This window comes from Maniola jurtina, chromosome 26, assembly GCF_905333055.1.
Source record: "Maniola jurtina chromosome 26, ilManJurt1.1, whole genome shotgun sequence".
NCBI classification, from domain to species: Eukaryota; Metazoa; Arthropoda; class Insecta; order Lepidoptera; family Nymphalidae; genus Maniola; species Maniola jurtina.
In genome coordinates this window covers 3,928,400-3,949,298 of record NC_060054.1, presented here as the reverse complement: position 1 = coordinate 3,949,298, position 20,899 = coordinate 3,928,400, and the positions used below count along the sequence as shown (strand labels likewise).

General features: G+C 36.7%; 2 long non-coding RNA genes and 1 pseudogene across 2 annotated transcripts; 1 reads left to right on the top strand and 2 right to left on the bottom strand.

The window, feature by feature from the left end:
• Positions 1–2,535: 2,535 nt before the first annotated feature.
• Positions 2,536–6,898, bottom strand: LOC123878737. The gene is made up of 2 exons (XR_006798863.1): positions 6,644–6,898; positions 2,536–3,708 (listed from the first exon to the last, which is right to left on the bottom strand). It is a non-coding gene; the product is annotated as an uncharacterized LOC123878737 (long non-coding RNA).
• A 1,423-nt stretch (positions 6,899–8,321) lies between these two features.
• On the top strand, positions 8,322–10,970 carry LOC123878735. The gene is made up of 2 exons (XR_006798861.1): positions 8,322–8,676; positions 9,576–10,970. It is a non-coding gene; the product is annotated as an uncharacterized LOC123878735 (long non-coding RNA).
• LOC123878725 lies at positions 8,425–11,837 on the bottom strand (annotated as a pseudogene).
• Between the last annotated feature and the right edge of the window lie 9,062 nt (positions 11,838–20,899).

Genomic DNA, 20,899 nt, shown 5'->3' with positions numbered 1-20,899 from the left:
CGAACACGACGCAATACAAAATATAAACTTCAATGAAGTTATTGCTGAGTTTGCAGCTGTCAAAGCTAGAAAGAAGAAATTTTAATTGTATAACAAACAATTCCTTTTCTGTCTTAGTTATTATTGAGTTTTGTTATTTCTTCAATATCTATACTAATAAATAAAATTGGAGTGTCTGTCTGTAATTTCGAAATAACTACCTCATATTAAGCTCATATGGTTATTTGAACGATACCAACACTGAATCACACGTTTTTAAAATTTTTGTCTGTCTGTCTGTTTGAAAAGGCTAATCTTCGGAACGGCTGGACCGATTTTGACGGGGTTTTCACAGACAAGTAGAGAATTGACCAGGGAGTAACATAGGCTACTTTTTTAACCGACTTTCAAAAAGGGAGTTGTGTTTTTCTACCTATGTACACCGAAATCTCCGAGATTTCTGAACCGATTTGCGTCATTTCTTTTTTAATCGATAGAGAAACTTCGCGACATTGTTTCATAAAAAATTTGGAGTCTAACTCTTCAATCCTGATGCTGCAGGGGATCTGACCAATCCACGCGGGCGAAGCTGCGGGCATCACTAGTTATAAATAATAAATGATCCATGTCCTTTATCACATAAAATTTAATGCTTTTTACTTTCGATGGGGTGACACCACCAACTTCCACACCGGGTGCCCCACCCAAGGTAGCTACGCCACTGGTTGTTTGTGAAACTTTGACAAACTAACGAATTGATTTAAACTACATATGCAAATAGCGTGAATATTTCTATTGTATGTTTATATAAAATTATTCATAGTAATTTCAGTGTCGTATTTCTAAGAAACATTTGCACCCTTAAAGAAAACCCGTTGAAAAATGATCAGAAACAATTGCTATTTTGCTGAACCATTATTTGTCGAACTTCGACGGACCTGTGACCTCGTTTAAATGCAGAAAGCATAAATATTCCATGATTATGAATATTTTGTTTAATTTCAGAACATTATTTTTTATATTTTTGCTGAACCTCTTTTCCACGCATGGAGTTTGGACGGATGTATAACCACCTATTGTAACCACTTCATTTATACTCAATGCAAATACGAGTAGCATGAATATTTCTTGATTATTATTAATATTGTTTTTCAAAATATTCATACTATTTTCATAGGGTAATTTTTCATGAAAACATTTCACACAAAAAACTATACAAAATTGGTCAGAACCATTGCCATTTATGCATTTATGCTGAACCACTATTTGTCAAACTTCGACGACCTTGTAACGACCTCATTTACACTTTATACAAATAGCAAGCATTATTTTTGATAGTGAATATTTTTAGTACAAAATATTCATAATATTTTCATAGTGTTGTTTTCGCACAAAAACATTTCACCCATAAAAAAAACTGTTGAAAAATGGTCAGAACCATTGCTATTTTGGCTGAACCAAGATTTGTCAAACTTCAACGACCGTGTAACAACTTCATTTATACTCTATGCAAATAGCATGAATATTTCTTAATTATAAATATTTTTATATCAAAATATTCATACTATTTTCTTAGTGTTGTTTCCCCACAAAAACATATCACCCATAAAGAAAAACTGTTAAAAAATGGTCAGAAACATTGCTATTTTTGCTGAACCACTATTAGTCAAACTTCGACGATCTTGTAACGACCTCATTTACACTTTATACAAATAGCAAGTATTATTTTTGATAGTGAATATTTTTAGTACAAAATATTCATAATATTTTCATAGTGTTGTTTTCGCACAAAAACATTTCACCCATAAAAAAAACTGTTGAAAAATGGTCAGAACCATTGCTATTTTGGCTGAACCAAGATTTGTCAAACTTCAACGACCGTGTAACAACTTCATTTATACTCTATGCAAATAGCATGAATATTTCTTAATTATAAATATTTTTATATCAAAATATTCATACTATTTTCTTAGTGTTGTTTCCCCACAAAAACATATCACCCATAAAGAAAAACTGTTAAAAAATGGTCAGAACCATTGCTATTTTTGCTGAACCACTATTAGTCAAACTTCGACGATCTTGTAACGACCTCATTTACACTTTATACAAATAGCAAGCATTATTTTTGATAGTGAATATTTTTAGTTCAAAATATTCATAATATTTTCATAGTGTTGTTTTCCCACTTTCCCACAAAAACATTTCACCCATAAAAAAACCGTTGAGAAATGGTCAGAACCATTGCTATTTTGGCTGAACCAAGATTTGTCAGACTTCAACGACCGTGTAACGACCTCATTTATACTCTATGCAAATAGCATGAATATTTCTTAGTTATAAATATTTTTATATCAAAATATTCATACTATTTTCATAGTGTTGTTCTCCCAGGAAAACAATTCACAGAAAAAAAAAACTGTTGAAAAATGCTCAGAACCATTGCCTATTTTCGTCAAACTTTGACTACCTTATAACGACCTCATTTACGGGATGAATAACAACATTGCTAAGTAACTTATCGACCGATTACAGATATATTGATTATTAATTTCGGCCGTTAGACTATGCAAATAACATAAATTATAAAATATTCATACCATTTTCATAGTGTCGTTTTCCCACAAAAACATTTCACCCATAAAAAAAAACTGTTGAAAAATGGTCAGAACCATTGCTATTTTTGCTGAACAAACTTTGACAAACCTTGAAAGACTTGTAAGGACCATATTTATATGCAGAATTCATCAATATATTTCTTGCTAACATTAAAAAAAACGAATTCCATTTTTTTACAAAGAGGACACCTATCTAGAGCACTTTTACAAAGAAAGGAAAATGGTCAGAACCAGTGCTTGTTTTTGGATGGACCGTTTATGGTAAAACTTTAGGTATCCACAATAAAAACATATTTTTTTTACAAAACATGTCGCCAATGGCGAAAAACGGAATGACGGACAAAACAATTCCCATGTAACTTTGCTGTATCGTTTTTCGTGAAACTTATCGACAATTCAAATACATTTTAGGGGATATAATTACTTTTCAATCTTTTGTTAGGTCTTCATATGTTTAGTTTTTGTTTGCTGTCTTTGCTCGATTAGGTAGTCTCGCTTTTCTATTAGGAGATGGCCCTCCACAGCTATACGTAGGTCTTTTGTAAGGGTTTCCATGGCAATCACAATAGATCGGCAACAGTCAATGTGATACAAGGTCTTAAGGACCCTGCATAGCCGCCAAACCAGCAAGAAGAAAGGGTGTCCATACAGCAGTCTTGTGCCTCTTGTATTTAACAGCCCTAAGACTCATTTGATGTTGTCTGTCCCCATAGGTCAATCAACTCTGCTCAATCCAATGCTAGATGGTTATTCATCAGTGTAATCTTCGTATTCTACATTGAGTGAGAATCATTTCTCACAGCAGTCCAACTACTTATGGGCATACTCCTAGCTGAACCCTTGATCTCAGGGCATTGTAAACCAACTATTTCATCTCATTTTTGGTTAGTGCTTCAAAGATTAAGAAATCAAATCGAAAATTCGCCCCGCTAAGCCCTTCTCTATTCTCAACTATCGCCAGTCTATGATCAACCCATTGCCAGTCCACTACTGAGAACAGGTCTACAGAAGCCGTTCCGGCGTGAAGAATGGTTTGTGGAGGTTGCCAAGTTTCTTGCCAGCTGTTTTTGCTTTAGACTCAATGCATTGTCCAAAATTGAGTTGATGCTTATACCTGGAAAGATACAAAAACCATGTTAAAAAAAAGCGGCCAAGTGCGAGTCAGACTCGCGCACTGAGGGTTCGGTACTCAGGTATTTTTCCAACATTTTGCACGATAAATGAAAACTATTATACATAAAAATAACTAAAAATCTGTTTTAGAATGCACAGGTAAAGCCCTTTCATATGATACCCCACTTGATATAGTTATCTTACTTTGAAAATTGAAACACGTTTTAATTTTTTTTTAATGATGTAACCACGAATTCGCGGTTTTCAGATTTATTCCTGTACTTGTGCTATAAGACCTACCTACCTGCCAAATTTCATGATTCTAGGACAACGGGAAGTACCCTATAGGTTTCTTGACAGACATGACAAACAGACAGACAGACAGACAGACAGACAGGCAGACAGACAGACAGACAACAAAGTGATCCTATAAGGGTTCCGTTTTTTTTTTTGAGTTCGTAACCCTAAAAATGGCGCATTTACATTATAAGTTGCTCTTTTAAATTCGTTTGTTTTTATGGACAAAACACAGAACAGTGAAGATTCACACTCAGCCAGCATGGCGGACTCTGGCCTAAACCAGTCTCATTCTGAGAGAAGACCTATCCTCAGTAGTAAACCACATTTTTAACCCCCGACCCAAAAAGAGGGGTGTTATAAGTTTGACGTGTGTATCTGTGTGTCTGTGTATCTGTCTGTGGTATCGTAGCGCCTAAACGAATGAACCAATTTTAATTTAGTTTTTTTTATTTGAAAGATGGCTTGATCGAGAGTGTTCTTAGCTATAATCAAAGAAAATCGGTTCAGCCGTTTGAAAGTTATCAGCTATTTTCTAGTTACTGTAACCTTCACTTGTCGGGGGTGTTATAAATTTTTAATTTACACTTGTTTTTTTCAGATTGAAACCAAAACCTGTGGCAGGAGTAGAACCCACATACCAAGTTACAATGACAGCAAAGTGTTCATGGATAGACTGAATAAAACAATGTTTTGGCAGCGCTTGAAAACAACATTCAAACAAGGATTGAGGTTAAACAGGGGATTCAAGACTCAAGATTCTGAAACATTGTTGACTAAGAAAGATGAGATGCATAGGATGTATGGTGCATAATAACAAGTGTAAATTAAAAATTTATAACACCCCCGACAGGTGAAAGTTACAGTAACTAGAAAAGAGCTGATAACTTTCAAACGGCTGAACCGATTTTCTTGGGTTATAGCTAAAAACACTCTCGATCAAGCCATCTTTCAAACAAAAAAAAACTAAATTAAAATCGGTTCATTAGTTTAGGCGCTACGATGCCACAGACAGATACACAGATACACAGACACACAGATACACACGTCAAACTTATAACAGCCCCCTTTTTGGGTCGGGGGTTAATAAAACATGACTTTTTACGCGCCATTTTAACTTTATGTGTCAAATATCATGTCAAAAGTATGACTTTAGTCATTATTTTAAGAGGGGTCTCTCCGTCACTTGCTTCATATAAACGTAGTTCCAATATCATTTGAATATTAAGCAACCAAAGTTTATGAAATTTTGCAGACATATTCTAGAAACTAATATCCTATGTTTGTGGTTATCCAGATGTCTGTTAAAATATTTAATTTCAAAGTTACGCAGTCTTAAAAATTTACATACAAATCTTTGAGCCCCTGTAATTTTAAAACTACAAATTTTTAGAAAAATCTAAAACACCTCAGACACAGATATTAGTTTCTAGAATAAGTTTACTAAGTTTGATGTGTGTATCTGTCTGTGGCATCGTAGCTCCTAAACTAATGAACCGATTTTAAATATTATTTTTTTTGTTTTAAAGGTAGCTTGATCGAGTGTTCTTAGATATAAACCAAGAAAATCAGTTCAGCCGTTTAAAAGTTATCAGCTCTATTCTAGTTACTGTAACCTTCATTTGTCGGGGGTGTTATAAATTTTTAATTTACACTTGTACAAAGCCATGTTAAACATGACTAATATTACTGTATCCTTCTAAGGGTCAGCCCAAACTGATGGCAGCAAATAGTTACGTTGAACATGATTTTTGTTTGAAATAACTATTCTATAGATAATAATTTAATTCAATGTTGTGAATGAATGTAATTAATAAATTAAGATTTTTTTTTAATTTTGTAATTAATGAATCTGTTTTTACCTTTTTGGTAAATTTATGTCACTCTACTCTGTCAGTCTGCATGTCACAGGTCTACCTCATAGATTAAATGAGTTGCAAACCTGAAGTTTTGGTAGGTATTTGGTGTAGTCCTGTTCCTGACCTAACCTAACCTTCCTAAACCTATCATTTATCTATAACTCTTAATGGAATTATATTATTTGGGTATCTACTGCAGATTCTATATTATCTCCAAACACTAGCTATGCTTTATGCTCTCTAGGTATGTTCATATTAAAGTTATTGTAATTGGATAATGTCTTAATGAACTTAGATAGAAGATTCTTGTACTATATTGCTGGATATATTGGGTGATAAAGCTAATATCTTCATCATGGAAAACTGAAGAGTTCCCACAGGATTTTAAGAGAACCTATACCCAAGTAGACCAAGTCACTTGCATCTAAAGTAATATTATAATATTTATTCTTTGCCAATCTACACTTGGCCAGCATGGTGGCTAAACCAATCTCACTCTGTGAACTGGCGGAGGGTTGATCATGATGGTATTCTATCAGTTCAACCTGCATAATTAGTTAAGCACATTTGTAACAGGCTTTGATTTCTCAAACAACATCTACTTACCAATAGCACAGGTAACCATTGCAATACACATGAAAAGATTTGCTATGTTTAATGTAAGTAAACGAAATGGTGGCGTCAAAGTATACCTATTTCAAAAAGCTAACTGTGATAGTCACGTGGGAATTGCTAGTTTAAAATTTAAAAAAGGCAACATTTCGGTAGATTTATACGTACCACGATATCCCAGTACAGAACTTCTTCGATTTTTTGGAATTTGGTTGGAGTTCGGAGTTCAGAGTTTGGAGTCCGACGCCATTCGACGCTTCGTGATTTTTGAAGATTTTCCCTTTATAATTTTTAGACGACGATATTTGATTAAGACTATATAAACTTTTCAAATTGAGGATGAAGATTTACTTTAAATTATTAATGAAAACGAATCAAAACAATTCACCGGTAAAAACACGGTAAAAAGGGATGCGAGTAAAATCCAACATGGCTGATTGGTTTGGCTTCCAGTGCTGCCAACTCTTTAATCGTTCGTCTGTCTATGGACGCGCTTCACGCTTGTGACAAACAACAAACAGCAAGCATCGTATTGGCAAAACCCCACGGATGACATAACTGCCAATCGGAACGCTTCCAAAGCGTTAGCAAGCACACGCAAACAGCTATCCACACGGTTGCTGTTTGCTCCAGCTAGTGGTAAACAATGTAATTTTTATACATTGATTTGATATCTTCTTTTTTATTTATTTATTTCATTGCTGTCATGTACTAATAACTATATAACTTAAAGCTAGATAAGTATAGTTACATGACGCCCTGTCAGGGCATCGCAATTCTACATATATGTATATAAAAGAAAGTCGTGTTAGTTACACTATTTATAACTCAAGAACGGCTGAACCGATTTGGCTGAAAATTGGTGGGGATGTAGCTTAGAACCCGGAGATGGACATAGGATACTTTTTATACCGAAAAGTTAAAAAGTTCCCACGGGATTTCGGATATTTTCACAGGCCTAGTGTAATAAGATATTTTGTGTTTTTATATTATATGGCAAGTTTGTGACAATTAATGACATAATGAAACATAGGCAATCAATGTTGACGTCTTTACTACACAAATCACTCTTATTTACCGGTTTATCCAGCAATGGCCGTTGACATAGTTTCCGAGACAATCAGTTGGTAACCGCACTCTATTCCCTTACTCTCAGTTCCCTTTGCCTGTGCTGGTCACAGCGTATACTCTAGCCAGCACAGTTGACATAGACTTCGAGACAATCACTTGGTGGAGCACTCTCTATTCCCTCACTCTCATAATTCTCTTCACATCTGCAGCTGGTCACTGCGTACGCTCTAGCCGGGGACTGTAGACGTAGATTCTCAGTTGATGAGAGTTTTCTATTCCCTCACTTTCATAGTTTTTATATATGGCATGTTTTCTAATACAATTATAATTATTTTTTACTTTTTAGTGTTAATGGTTATTGACTTGGATGAAATACTATCTCTATGGTTATTGAAGTCTTTTTTTTTTAATTTTTATAGAAAGCAGTTGGCAGCACTGACCAATCGGCCAAATAGTAAAAAAAGATGGCCACACTGATATATGACAATTGACAGGGACTTCGTCTGTGGTGGCGTTTGCTGGCATTGCTGGCGCGCGTGTTGAGACTTTTTGGAGTTTTTTTTTGTTAAAACTGACTGGAAAGCCCTCTAAGGGGGTGCCGTGCGTATGTCGGCGAGCGCCGGTACAGACGGGGTCCATACTTGTATAGTTTAGCTAACTTGTTACAAATAACTACAAACTTGACATTGGCTAATCATTGTAAAAGCCAGACGAGAGAGAAAAAAAAAAAGACAATTGACAGGTTTTCATATTTGCATTTCGATTTTCGGCCATTTCCTGTTTTTCTTTCCTTCCTGTTTCGATGGTGTTTTTAAAATGCCTTTTCTTGTCTGGAACTAAATTAAATTCCAAAATACCTAGTTATTTTTGCCAAATAATATCTGTAATTGATGTGGTGAGTGCTTGGAGATGATTTTCCAGATATTCTGATTTGTCTACTGTTTAGTCGGCCGATTTTTGTGTTCTATCTTTTGTTTGACCGACTGCCATCTTTCTTTTGCGACGACGCTGTCTTCACATGGAAATGCATTTCATGAAGTTACCAAGTTAAATAATGGCTAAATATTAATAATTACGGTGAACCGTGATATTCTAAACCCCCATAACATTGTGGCTGTTATGAGGTTCAGGTAAACAGGTTTTTTATATTATCTTTATATTTGAAACTGAGTCTTGGTTTTCTAAAGGTTGGCTTTTATTACATTTTTATTTTTTGATTCCGTCTGCCCATGGCATGGTCTTTACTCCGTCGTGATTCGTGATGTAAAGTTTGGTTTGCAGAGTTTTTAATGAACTATTTGGAAACGTAAATTCATCACCGGCTCACTACTGAGCACTGATCCTTTCAGAATGAGAAAAGTTGACAAAGTAACTTGTTAATTTTATTTTTTGTCTATGGTCCTGGTGATATTTTAATTTAATTTTGTTCTGTTAAATTATTGAACATTTTGTAATTGTTGTGGGTCCTATATATTCCTTTCATTGTTTATTGTTTTGTAATTGTACACTCTTAAGTCAAAGTGAACACCACCCATCTGATCCAGAATTTTGAATCCTAAAACAAAAACACAATAATCGGTTTGAGGCCAGCAAACCCATATCTAAGTGGGGTGTAACAAAAAAAAGTGGCTAAGTAAGCTGTTAATTCATATCACTATTTATGTTGTGTTGGGCATTTTAAAATATTGGAAAAAGCACTGTCAAGTAAATTGCACTATCAAAGCAAGTATAGTGCAATTTTCTTGCTGGATCTTGTTGCAGTTGAAAAAATGGATTTCTCAACCGTAGCAAGCACTGTGTTGCACTTTAGCAAAAAAAAACCATGTGAACATAACAGTTGCTGATTAACAAGTTGTATAGGTAATTCCATCTTACCTTTGTGTACCTACTTGTAAAATTATGGAGAAATAGAAATTATTTATTTGCGTAATGTGTTACAAAAGATCATAGTATATTATTACAATAGTTCAACACATTAGCCATAGCGAAATATTGTGGTACCCTACTCCACTGGTACCCTTTTTTTTAGGAAATGTCTACCCTCCAACCACCCATATCAGCTCATGTCAAATCAAATGGACTACGCCAGAAGACTCGCTCCGTCGCCCCTTCATTCAGCTTCACCCACTTGATCATCGTTTCGCTACGGAGGTCGCCGGCTCGCTTCGCTCGCCACCTCCCCCTTCGCTATTTAATTTAGAATTAACACTAAATTATTTTAAAAAGCATTTATTCAACTTTATATACATATTTTATTGCCTTAATCATTTCTATAAAAGGGTACAACTTTTTTTTGAACACTTCTCTCCGCCACAAATATTCCACACACAAATCACTAAAGTTTTGTTGATTGTTATAATTGTCTTTATAGAAGAATCTCTTCACCACTCGCCACTGTGACTATACGCTGGGTATGGGTACCATCAGGAGCAATGAAGGGATTGTCTGGGTCGCTGTGATTCACTTTTTTATGAATGTAACCATGATCACCCAGACAATCGTGTGCCCTCCAAAAGTCCGTGTGAATGGTTGTGCCCTTCTCTACATGTTTTTCTGTTAGTGGCACCAAAACCTCTGCCGATCTTATATTTTCTGGGCACACCTCCAACCGTAGATCCTCACTACCATCCTCTATGAGGCCAAAAACCCAATGTCCTTCAATGTGTCTCCCTGAAACAAACAAAAAAGATATATTAAATCTTAACTCAAAGTATTATCATAATATTATTATAGTGTGTGAGAGGTCGCTATTATCCAATAGAACCTAAGTGCCCGGCCTAAACCTAACCTAACCTTTTGCTCTCTCCCCACTCTAAAACTATAAAATAAAATTAGTTTACCTTTTGTCACAAATAAATTTTTCACCGGCCGATAGGTAGGTGAAAAATTTTAAAAAATTATTTAAAAAACAAAAAAAAAATCGTTATAGTTAGGTTAAGTTATGAATGACAATGTAAATCAAGTTAATAAATAAAAAAAATAAACTACAATGAAATCTTACTTCCAGCTGACGAAAATATAAACGGAGAATAGATATAGGAAAACCTTCGGGCGTAGATATAGGAAAACCTTCGGGCGCCAGCCAGCTGGATAGAAATCTGCTCAGATAGACTCGCTGAAGCCTGGACTTTTAATCGCAAGTCAGGGATTTGGTCCTCCTAGCCGTGCTCTCTATTCGAGCCGACAATTGTAACAAAGATTGGTGAATAAAAATCAAAGAAATATATTTAGAATTTAAAATTAATTTATTAAATTTCCAAAATTTTGAGATTTTATTTACTAAAGAGAAAAAAATACGACAATTTATAATACCGTCCCTTTGTTCTTTGTCTTAACTTAATGTCATATATATAGAATACAAAGATTTAAAATAAACAAACTTATAGTAACCTGGGCCACATGGCCACACACGAGGTTATAAAAATAAAGTATAAAATTATCACAAAATTGTTAAAATTTACGATCAGCTAGGCACATGTCGAATATTTAAATAATTTCACAGGCCGAAAACTGCATTCCATCGCACAAGTCCCGGGATGGAATCCGATATAACACGTGATCCTCATTTACGGTCCAAAATGATATTTAAAGAAAATCCCCATTAGATTACCAAATGTGGCGTTAAATAATAACAATCTGGGAATAACGATCTGGAAACAACGATCTGGGAATAACGGCGCTAAAAGCGCCGTGTCCTACCAGTCTATAGCCCTCAGGCCCATTATAATACAATATTTCCTTTAACTTTCACATTTTTTTGGAAAAATAATTTTACGAGCAAATGTTGCGCGTGTACGTCAGAAGAAAAAGTGAAGCTTGCAAGATGGCCTCCGAAAAGTGCCAACTTCGTTCGGAAAACGAGCTGTCAAAATGTTACCCGTTTCTTCAATATGAAAAAAGGTTTTACAGATAGTTAAATGACATTCCCGAACGTCACGCCTAAACGTCATTGTGAAGTTTGACAACTGACAATTTTGCCTGGGCCACCTATTTTTCCCTTTCTTTTTTGCTTCTCTATCTGGTACAGAACCACCACTTCTCGGCAGCAACTGTACCACAGTCTGCAACTGTTACCCGAGACAAACACTGACCATTCTTCCCAAATTGCTTTCATAGTTTACCATTTATGCGCAAAGCAATAAATGAGATAATATATTGTGGGCATCAAAATCTTGGCATTTTCAAACCAGGTCCCTATAGATCTCGAAATGCGGGACTTTCCTTTACACCTTCCCTTGCTACAAGAAAACGAGCCAACGGGTCTGTTGGTCGTATATTCCACAAGCATTGGTGTATGCTTAACGTGACCATTTATTTTTTGACTTAAAACGGGACATTGGTTTAGGTTAATTAATAGGTAGTCAATAAAAATATGCAGTGTGCATCATACAGTATGATGCACACTGCATATTTTTTTTTTTAATGAGGCCTTGCTCTCCGGAAAATGCCACACATTGTTCCCGAGTACCTAATTCTCGGATCACCTTTGCAAGGTTCCACATTCCAACAACTTCACTTGAATATAAGTTTCGTTTTACGTATGGACCATGTGATGAAGACGAACCATACGGTATGGTTCGTCTTCATCAGAACTTGGAATCCCGGGGCCTCCGTGATGCACCACTCGTGGATGGTTGTTGATCATCCTGGTTTTCCATGACGTCAATAAAATTCGGCAGTACAAAGTCCAAAATACACGCAACGGTTAATCCAAATAGCAACCAGGGGAACAGAGTACACACAGAGGTCAGTCGGTAAAAGCAATCACAAGAGCCCAAAAGAATAGCCAGAGTCGTCGGAATTAATAAAATACGGAAAACAGAGCACATTCGCGTAGCCACAAGAGAAACGGAATGAATGACATCTAGTCCAAGATGGCTTCTGTGATGGCGTCCTAGAGTGTAATATCGTATCGCTAATTATTAAAAAAAAAAACATTTCATTTAATTAAAATTACGTTATTTCTTAAGAATATTAGATGTTCGTCAATAACTTTCAATTATATTATCTTTGGATTTTTACAAAAACAATATAGTCTCGCAAAGTTTTACAATATTATTGAATTTCATTCACAAAAAATTTGCAATTTTCATTTTCGATTTTCACAAAAACTACGCATTTGCTAAGAAAAAGAAAAGCAGTTTGTCAGGAAAAGTGACTGTCCTCTATCGAATGCACATCTCATTTTAATTAAATTCGTGGCGCACGATATAAAAACCAACCCCGCACAAAACGTTCAGACCACAGACAACGGAGCTGTCAAAAGCGAGAGAGGCGTAGATAATCGATGTTCCGATACGCGTTACACTCTGTATTTTTTTAACAAATGTGCAGAGTTGTAAAAAAATGTTTATAAAAAGAAAACAATAAACAGTTGAAAAATCATATAATTTAATAACTTGGGTCTTGTGGTTAGGACACGAGATATGTTTTTTTATTACAAAATTTAGCGCACTCTCCTTCGCTTTGCTGTCCTTGGTGCACCAGGTTTTCATTCTTTCTTCGGTACTGAGCGGAATGTCACGGATAGCTTCCGTCATCCGATATGGGATCATTAGATTCGTTATATCCTCTTGTTCCTCGATTTCGTCATACGTTTGCTCAAGAATTGTCTATGTTTATTTTTGCTTCATCGCTATCTTGTAGTGGAACTTGTGAATTATCAGAACTACTGTTGCAATTCGTGCATATAACGGAGCACTTTAATCCAACTTTTCAGCATCCACAGGCTCCCCGACATGCCGACATTTGCAAGAAATACGTTTATTAACGTTTCCGGAGCTGGGGCCTCGAGCGCGGTGATAGGAATTGGCCAATTCTTGCTTTTTTTCCATCCCCATTGCTCTGCATTTTTTTCAACTCCATTCCACTGCTGAACTTGGTGATAGCTTCGGATTGTATTGTTGCCTTGGTGCTGCTTCTGTCGGTGGCAGGGATGGAATATTAAATTTATTTTTATATACTGATCTTGTGAAGCATGGGTAGATCTATCGTGTTGGTGTTGATTAGAGGTTCCAACCCTATTTTTGGCCTGAGACCACTTAGCTTTCTTTATTGTTAGTATCATTATAGCATATTGTCTCGTCATCAAACTTAATGAGAACAGCCTTTGGCATTTCTCCATCTTACAACTGATCTCTGCGCAATGCTGTCGATGTGAACCCTTTTACAACACACATAGCATTCACGAGCCCATCCGAAACATCGATATTTTGTTCACATAACACGAGATTCGACAGCTTAGAGTATCGTCGGTAACAAAGCCAGTCCAAAAGTGGAGAAAGCGTTGACGCACATAAATCGTCCCGTTGTTACACCAGCAGAAGGTGAAACCCATTTTCTTTGCTTGTATTCTGCTCTCACGGAACAACATCCTATTTTTCGACTGAGTCGTTCGTTAACGAAGATTTTTTCTGCAGGTTCGGATAAGTTAAGGTCAGTACTTTTGACATTTCTGCGAGCTTTAAAGGTTTGATTATTTCGTCCCTCTTGGCACGATACAGTAGCCTTACTACGATTGGACGGGCTTGTTTTTTGGCATTTCCAGTGGCGTTCATAGCTGTGAGGATACGTGGGCAGACGCCTGTGCACCAGTCTATCTCTTGTTGAGAGGTCTACGCCGATTTTCTTTGCTAAGAGTATCGTTGTGTGAGTTGGGTTTTCGCCCGGACACTCCAAATGCGCCGTATATCTCTACTTCATTTTTTAGGCAATTTTGGGCGTGCATGTCTACTTCCGTCTGCAGCCCAATGACCTTGCCTTTTAGTGAGTCAGTTTCGACGTTCCCGCTCTCTAGGGTACAAATGCGCGATTCATTCGAAGTTATGGAAACCGCCATAGCGTCCAGTCTCTCATGGCAACGATTCAAAGATATAGTAGCCACCTCTAGCATATTTTTGGGAGAATATATCTCTTTCGTTAACAGTTTAACTTCTCTGAGAGGTGTCATCTTAGGCAGTAGGGTCTGGTCTTTTGCGACGCGTGATGTTGGCTGTCGGCGCTTATTATTTCACTATCGGTGGAAACAGTAGTTTGAGCAGGGCTAGTGGCCCGCATGGGCGTGTTAGAGTTGTAAGTTTTGGGCTGTTTGCTGCGACAACTATGACATATCCAGGATTGCTTGGACTCCTTTGTCATTGAGCTAAATTCTTTTCCGATACGTTTGCACAATGTAGGTCAAATGTTTGCTTGCACTTTGTACAAAGGAGAAATTTCAGGCCTGTTATAACGTTAGGGCAGCCTGCACATACAGTCGTAGGCATACCGGTGTTTTTGAATGATTTTGGTATTTATAAAGCAAATTCAACAGTAAGGAACTGACGGGTCGCGGTAGGTATTTAATTTACGCACTCCAGGGGCAAATCACTTATTTTATTGTTAAATCAAGTTATTTATTCGTATAATGCCATCTACCGGCACTTCGGAGAACTATTAAGCCAAGTAAGACCTACACCGACAGTCGATGGTGATTGCTCGTATATGTATAATGTGTTTATAAATACTTGTGAAATAAAAAGAAGTTGCGTTGCTCTGGAAAGAGAAACGTTTTATTAGCAATATTGCGTACGTATCTATCATTCCTAATACCATCTATAGAATCTAATAACATAAGATTCTTACCTGAAAAGAGAAACAACAATTAAGGCTATTATTTTACATCCTAATATGATTCTAATATTAAACACTCGGAAAAATAACGTTAATTTACAATGACGTGTCCTCGTTCCTGTCTCCTACTGACACTTGATAGCTGTGTGACGTGTAGTTCATGCGCGGCAAATTACATATAATTATGATGCCATATAAATGAAGAACGATTAATGGGCTTCATGCCGTTCGAAGATAACTTTGATTTCGTACATCGGGGATGCGTCCAGACATCCCACGATCAAAGCTGAAAAATCTCCCGTGTGGACAATTTCCGCATATTTCAAAAGCGTGAATCCTTAATTCTTTATTATAAAGGGACTCAGGGCCGTATTCACAAACGTTACTATGAGGTCTCACAGTAAGCTCAAACGCATAGTGTAGGTTCCACCAATCGGATCATTGTAAATTGACGTGATACAGTCATCTGATTGGTGGAACGGACACTGTGCGTTCGAGCGCACTATGAGACCTCATAGTAACGTTTGTGAATACGGGTGTATGTCTCTGCGCCGCCGCACCACCGTATACGTGCTGTCTTCGAGCTAATAACTACATTGCGAATCTCATTGGATAGCTTTATCCGCGTGGCTCTTCCAAGTTAAATACGTCTTTCCTTTTTTATATTCCCTCAATTTTAAAAAATCTGCTATTATTTGGGTCATATAAACATTGTATGCATTTTTTACAATTTTTGAAGACTTGCTTTTTTTAATAAATAGCCAGTTACGAGCTGTAAAGTTGCTAGTACTCTGGGATTTTTTTCTTCATATTAAACATTGTATCATCTATATTATCAACCATATCTGTGTAGATAGGCTCACTTTTTGATTTCTCAAACAAGGTCTTCATTGAGTAAAAAATAGATTGACAATTGTCTTCCTCACAGTTGGAGCCAGGCGAGTGCTGTCTACTAAAATTACCAGTTAATACCAGTAATGCAGGCTGCAGCAAAGGACAATTCAAAGCCAGCTACAGTTGGGTTACTGTTTCTACACACCTGACTTCGAATCGTCCCGAATAAATTTTCCTGATCCTGGTTCAAATGTCGCATCCACACAGATTTTATATTGAAGTCATTAAATAATTATTGGATTAGGTATTCAACATGTGGGAACTGTGACAAGCTTATCAAATGACTTTTCATTATTTTTACTAATTTTCATTGTACTTAGAACTTTTTTGCATTTTTTGCACATACCGAACGGTACCATTGATCAGATTTGGGCGTCACAAGCAACAACAAACTTTTTCCACTCTTCTTTTTCGAGTTACTGAAACTACCATTCAATGAGTCAAATAGTTCATCAAAAAACAAAAGAACGTCCGCAGTCTGAGTTATAATATAATAATAAACGATATTCAACTTGTTCAGTAGTGGGACGGGAAGAAACCACGATAATTAAATAACAATACACGGGGACACCTACTTGGCTCCGGCGCTGAATTCCTTGTGGATGCACTGGATCTTGAGGCTTCTTGTTCTTCACGTACACTCACTGACACATGCTGCATGGGCAGTGCGTTCGAATTCCGAATACTTTTTGGGCAGGTTATTCCACAGTTTTACAGCATATACTGAAAAGGATTTCTCGTAGAATTTTGTGTACTCGTAGTATAATTTCAGTTAAAAAATCACATACAATTTAAATAAATAAATAAATAAAAGTTTATTTAGCTCAATTACAGAATCACAAAAAAAACAGGAATAAAAATAAAGATACAATTAAACTTAAAACTAGAAAATACTATTAAACTAATGTTGTGTCTGTGAGCTAAAAAAAATTTTTATAAATGTAATCGAGCAATTAGAGGTACGATTTTTTAATTATGATCAGCTCAGCAGTGGACAAGGCTGTGCATCGTTGTTTTCTATGTTTTCTGGCTTCCCAATGATGACATCTTCACCAAGTTTTATGACAAAGCCAGTATATGACTTGCGGTCAGATAAGTCATTCGCTCAATCGGCGTGTGCGAAGGCATTAATGTTCCAATTATCGGTTTATTCAACGAAAAGACCATAGCTAATTGTTCTCGCTAACTGTCAAAGCACTCGCTTGGCAGCGCGCCAATGGCTCGCATCAAAACACGTACTATACTGACTCAGCTGACTGCAGGCATACGAAATATCCGGACGAGTAGATACAGACAGACATAAGCGAACCCAACAGTTCTCTATACTTATATTAATTATCATTTTCTAAAGTATCTATCTTGCAGCCAATCGGCAATGGTGTGGCTACATTCACTCATATTGAACTTTGCCTATGTTGGACAGCTGTGCTACTAGCTTCATGACGCCTTCAATGTAGTCAGACATATTTGACAAGTGTAAATTAAAAATTTTCAACACCCCCGACAAGTGAAGGTTACAGTAACTAGAAAAGAGCTGATAACTTTCAAACGGGTGAACCGATTTTCTTGGACAATTCCGCGCCTACGATCCAAAGTATTGAGTTTTCCAAAACATCATTTTCTAATAAATAATTATGTATCGAGGCAACGTCCATCTTGACAGCTTGACATTTGTCAATTGACACTTGAATATTATGAACCTAAGGGTTATCTAACCTTCTTTTCTACAAGAAAACTAGAAAAGAGCTGATAACTTTTAAACGGCTGAACCAATTTTTTTGGATTATAGCTAAGAACACTCTCGATCAAGCCACCTTTCAAACAAAAAAAAAGTAAATCAAAATTGGTTCATTCGTTTAGGCGCTACGATGCCACAGACAGATACACAGACACACAGATACACACGTCAAACTTATAACACCCCTCTTTTTGGGTCGGGGGTTAAAAAATGATTATATTCTACACGATGTAATTGTCGTAGAAGTACTCTTCTGTGCAAACCTTTGTATTAGTCCACTGCCTCGCCACAGTGGCAAAGATGTGGCTGCTGAATCCTAGCGCCAAGCCGAAGACCACCGCGATAGTAAGTGTAAGGTCGTCTAACAGAGTGCCTATATGTTTCGAAGGGAGAGCTTGAAGCCAGTAGCTCGATTCTCTCGTAGACACTGTGAGGAGAGGCGCGCGGTCTTTTGCAGAAGAAGTTGATGAATTTATCAACTCCTGCATAACATCCGCACAAAGTGCATCATCCCATTGTCTTTGAGAAACCAATGATAGCGGCTCTTTACTAGGACATGCCGAATTGAAAGCTTCTCTAGCCTCTGCCAAATACGAAAGCTCTACGGAGTCCAAAGGATTTATAATATTGCCACATAGCTCTAACGTACTATAAGCAGAAGATAGAAAAGCTGGTAATGGTAATTTTGTCTTAAATATTTCTCTCTCGTCTCTTTTTGTAAACATTTTATCGTGCTTACGTTTGAAGTCACTTGGTCACAAATGGTGGCCAAAATAATGATACCAGCTTTTCTTAATTATTTTTAATTCGAATGTTTTTGTTGTGCTTTTGCAGAAATGAAATAAAATTGGCTGTTTTGCTATAGTTTTAATAGATCATTAAAACTAATGCATAGTCAGCAATTTTTTTATTTTTCTATCCCCAAAATCTTCAAAACCTATTTATTTCGTTTTTAATAAAATAAAGGCCCGGCATCAAAGATACTTCGTCAAAAAAAGAGTAAACAGCCTTTTTTCAATGGGAAGTTTTTTAACAGTTTCTTTTAAATTAAAAAAATATATATTTATTCCTGGCATTATACTAAACTTAATAAATGTTGTTCCATCAAAAAGCATCATGTGTTGCAAAACCAGTTGCCTCTGTCATCCCTGTTCCGGTGGAGGTATGGTTGCTTGAATTTTATCAATATCCATACTATCGATGGGTACGCTTCCTTAAGGCTACGCGGAATGTAATGTGTGCGGTGAGCTAAACATCTTTTCTGAAATTCTATAACATGTAGAATTGACACAACGGGACCAAAGAATTTTTTTGATCGCATTTTCTTCAACGGTATTGTCAACTTTAGTTGAAATACCCTCAAACACAAATCGGGGCGATCTGTTGGCTGTTGGCCGGGATATAAACTTTTGATGCCATTTTGGATTGCATATAACAGTGAGGAAGAACCTTGGTTTTCCCAACCGTGCAACAATGGCCATAGCGTCATGGTACCTGATTTGCATATATCGCGGGCTATTCGTAAACTCTGGTAAATATATTTAACCAGGTCGGATGGCTTCACCTGCGATAGTTTCGTAAATTTCACGTCGGGTTGCAATTCTTAGTTCGCTTTGAATGCCTTCAAAATACTGCAAACGTTCTTCTTCGGCGCGGCACCACATATCAACAAAGTATTCTTGTGAAAGGCGTCGTAAAATCGCAAACCGCTCTTCAGATAAAAGTTGGCATCGATAGTATTTTACTCGACTTAATTTATTACCTGATTTATCTTTAATATCAATGGGATATCTTTCGGGAGTTGTACCCTGGACGCCTCCTGGTCGTGGCCGGGATAACCCTGGACGCACAGCAATGGTAGATTGACGATGGATCGTACTGGTACAGCGATGAACCAGAATATTTGAAGCAGTGTAGTTATGATGCTGGTAATTTCGGTTTTGCGCCAAAATGATTCTTTTTCTTGATGATTTCTTGATTAATTTTGTGCTCGTTGTTTCGTCTTTCTTTTTTCTTCAATATATTTTACTAAAATGGTCCAATTGCCAAGGTCGCCATGAAATATATCTCTTTTGTTTGTGGATTACATGATGATGGAGGACAGAGCTGTAGAATACGTCTTTATTTGGTGCAGACTTATGGTCGACTCTTAAGGGACTAAACAGTAATTATCTCGAAATCTTACGTGCTATTGTTTAATTGATATTTCTTAATCTAACCTACATAAATTGTGCATCACCTTTTGTTTAATTTAACGCATAAGCAACCTACATATTACAGGAAACAGTAAAGGATGCTGAAAGGGTTCATATGCAGGGTGTAAATAGTGTACTGTGTGTGGTTTTGCTTCAGTAATTTTACTACTGCTCTACTCTTTACTTTCTTCTAATTTCTTCTGCATTTTTTTTTTAATTTTACTATTTTTGGTGATGTTCATTCGAAGTTGCGATCAAACCTGCAAGCTCATTTGATACCGGTCAATCTCCTAGTATAGGCCCTTGAGTACGTCGACTTGTATTTTGAAAAATCAATCGAGCTTCGGTATTCGGATGATTATTTAGTGTTAATCCTTAATCACGGGATTTTTTTAAGTATGTGTAAATCTCCTTGGTAAGGTTGGGGCACAAATTTTGTTGAGTTCCCATTCTTTGATGGTCAATACTGGTTTGCGTAAAACTGAGCATCTAGTGGTCCTAGTGGGACAACGTTATACATATTTACCTTCTCCACAGCACCACTTTTTGGGAGACTTTTCTTCATCAAAAAGTCTTGCGTCGCAGTGTCTACATTTACAAGTCTCTTTACGCAAAAGAGAATGTTTTAAACGAATTGGTCTCATTTTATCTAAATCGTTGCCTTTCAGGGCACCCGTTAAACCTAGCCCGCGTATTTCGTCTTCATCACGATGAACTTGAGGATGCAAGATTGAAACCTAGCCCGCGTATTTCGTCTTCATCACGATGAACTTGAGGATGCAAGCTTGAAACCTAGCCCGCGTATTTCGTCTTCATCACGATGAACTTGAGGATGCAAGCTTGAAACCTAGCCCGCGTATTTCGTCTTCATCACGATGAACTTGAGGATGCAAGCTTGAAACCTAGCCCGCGTATTTC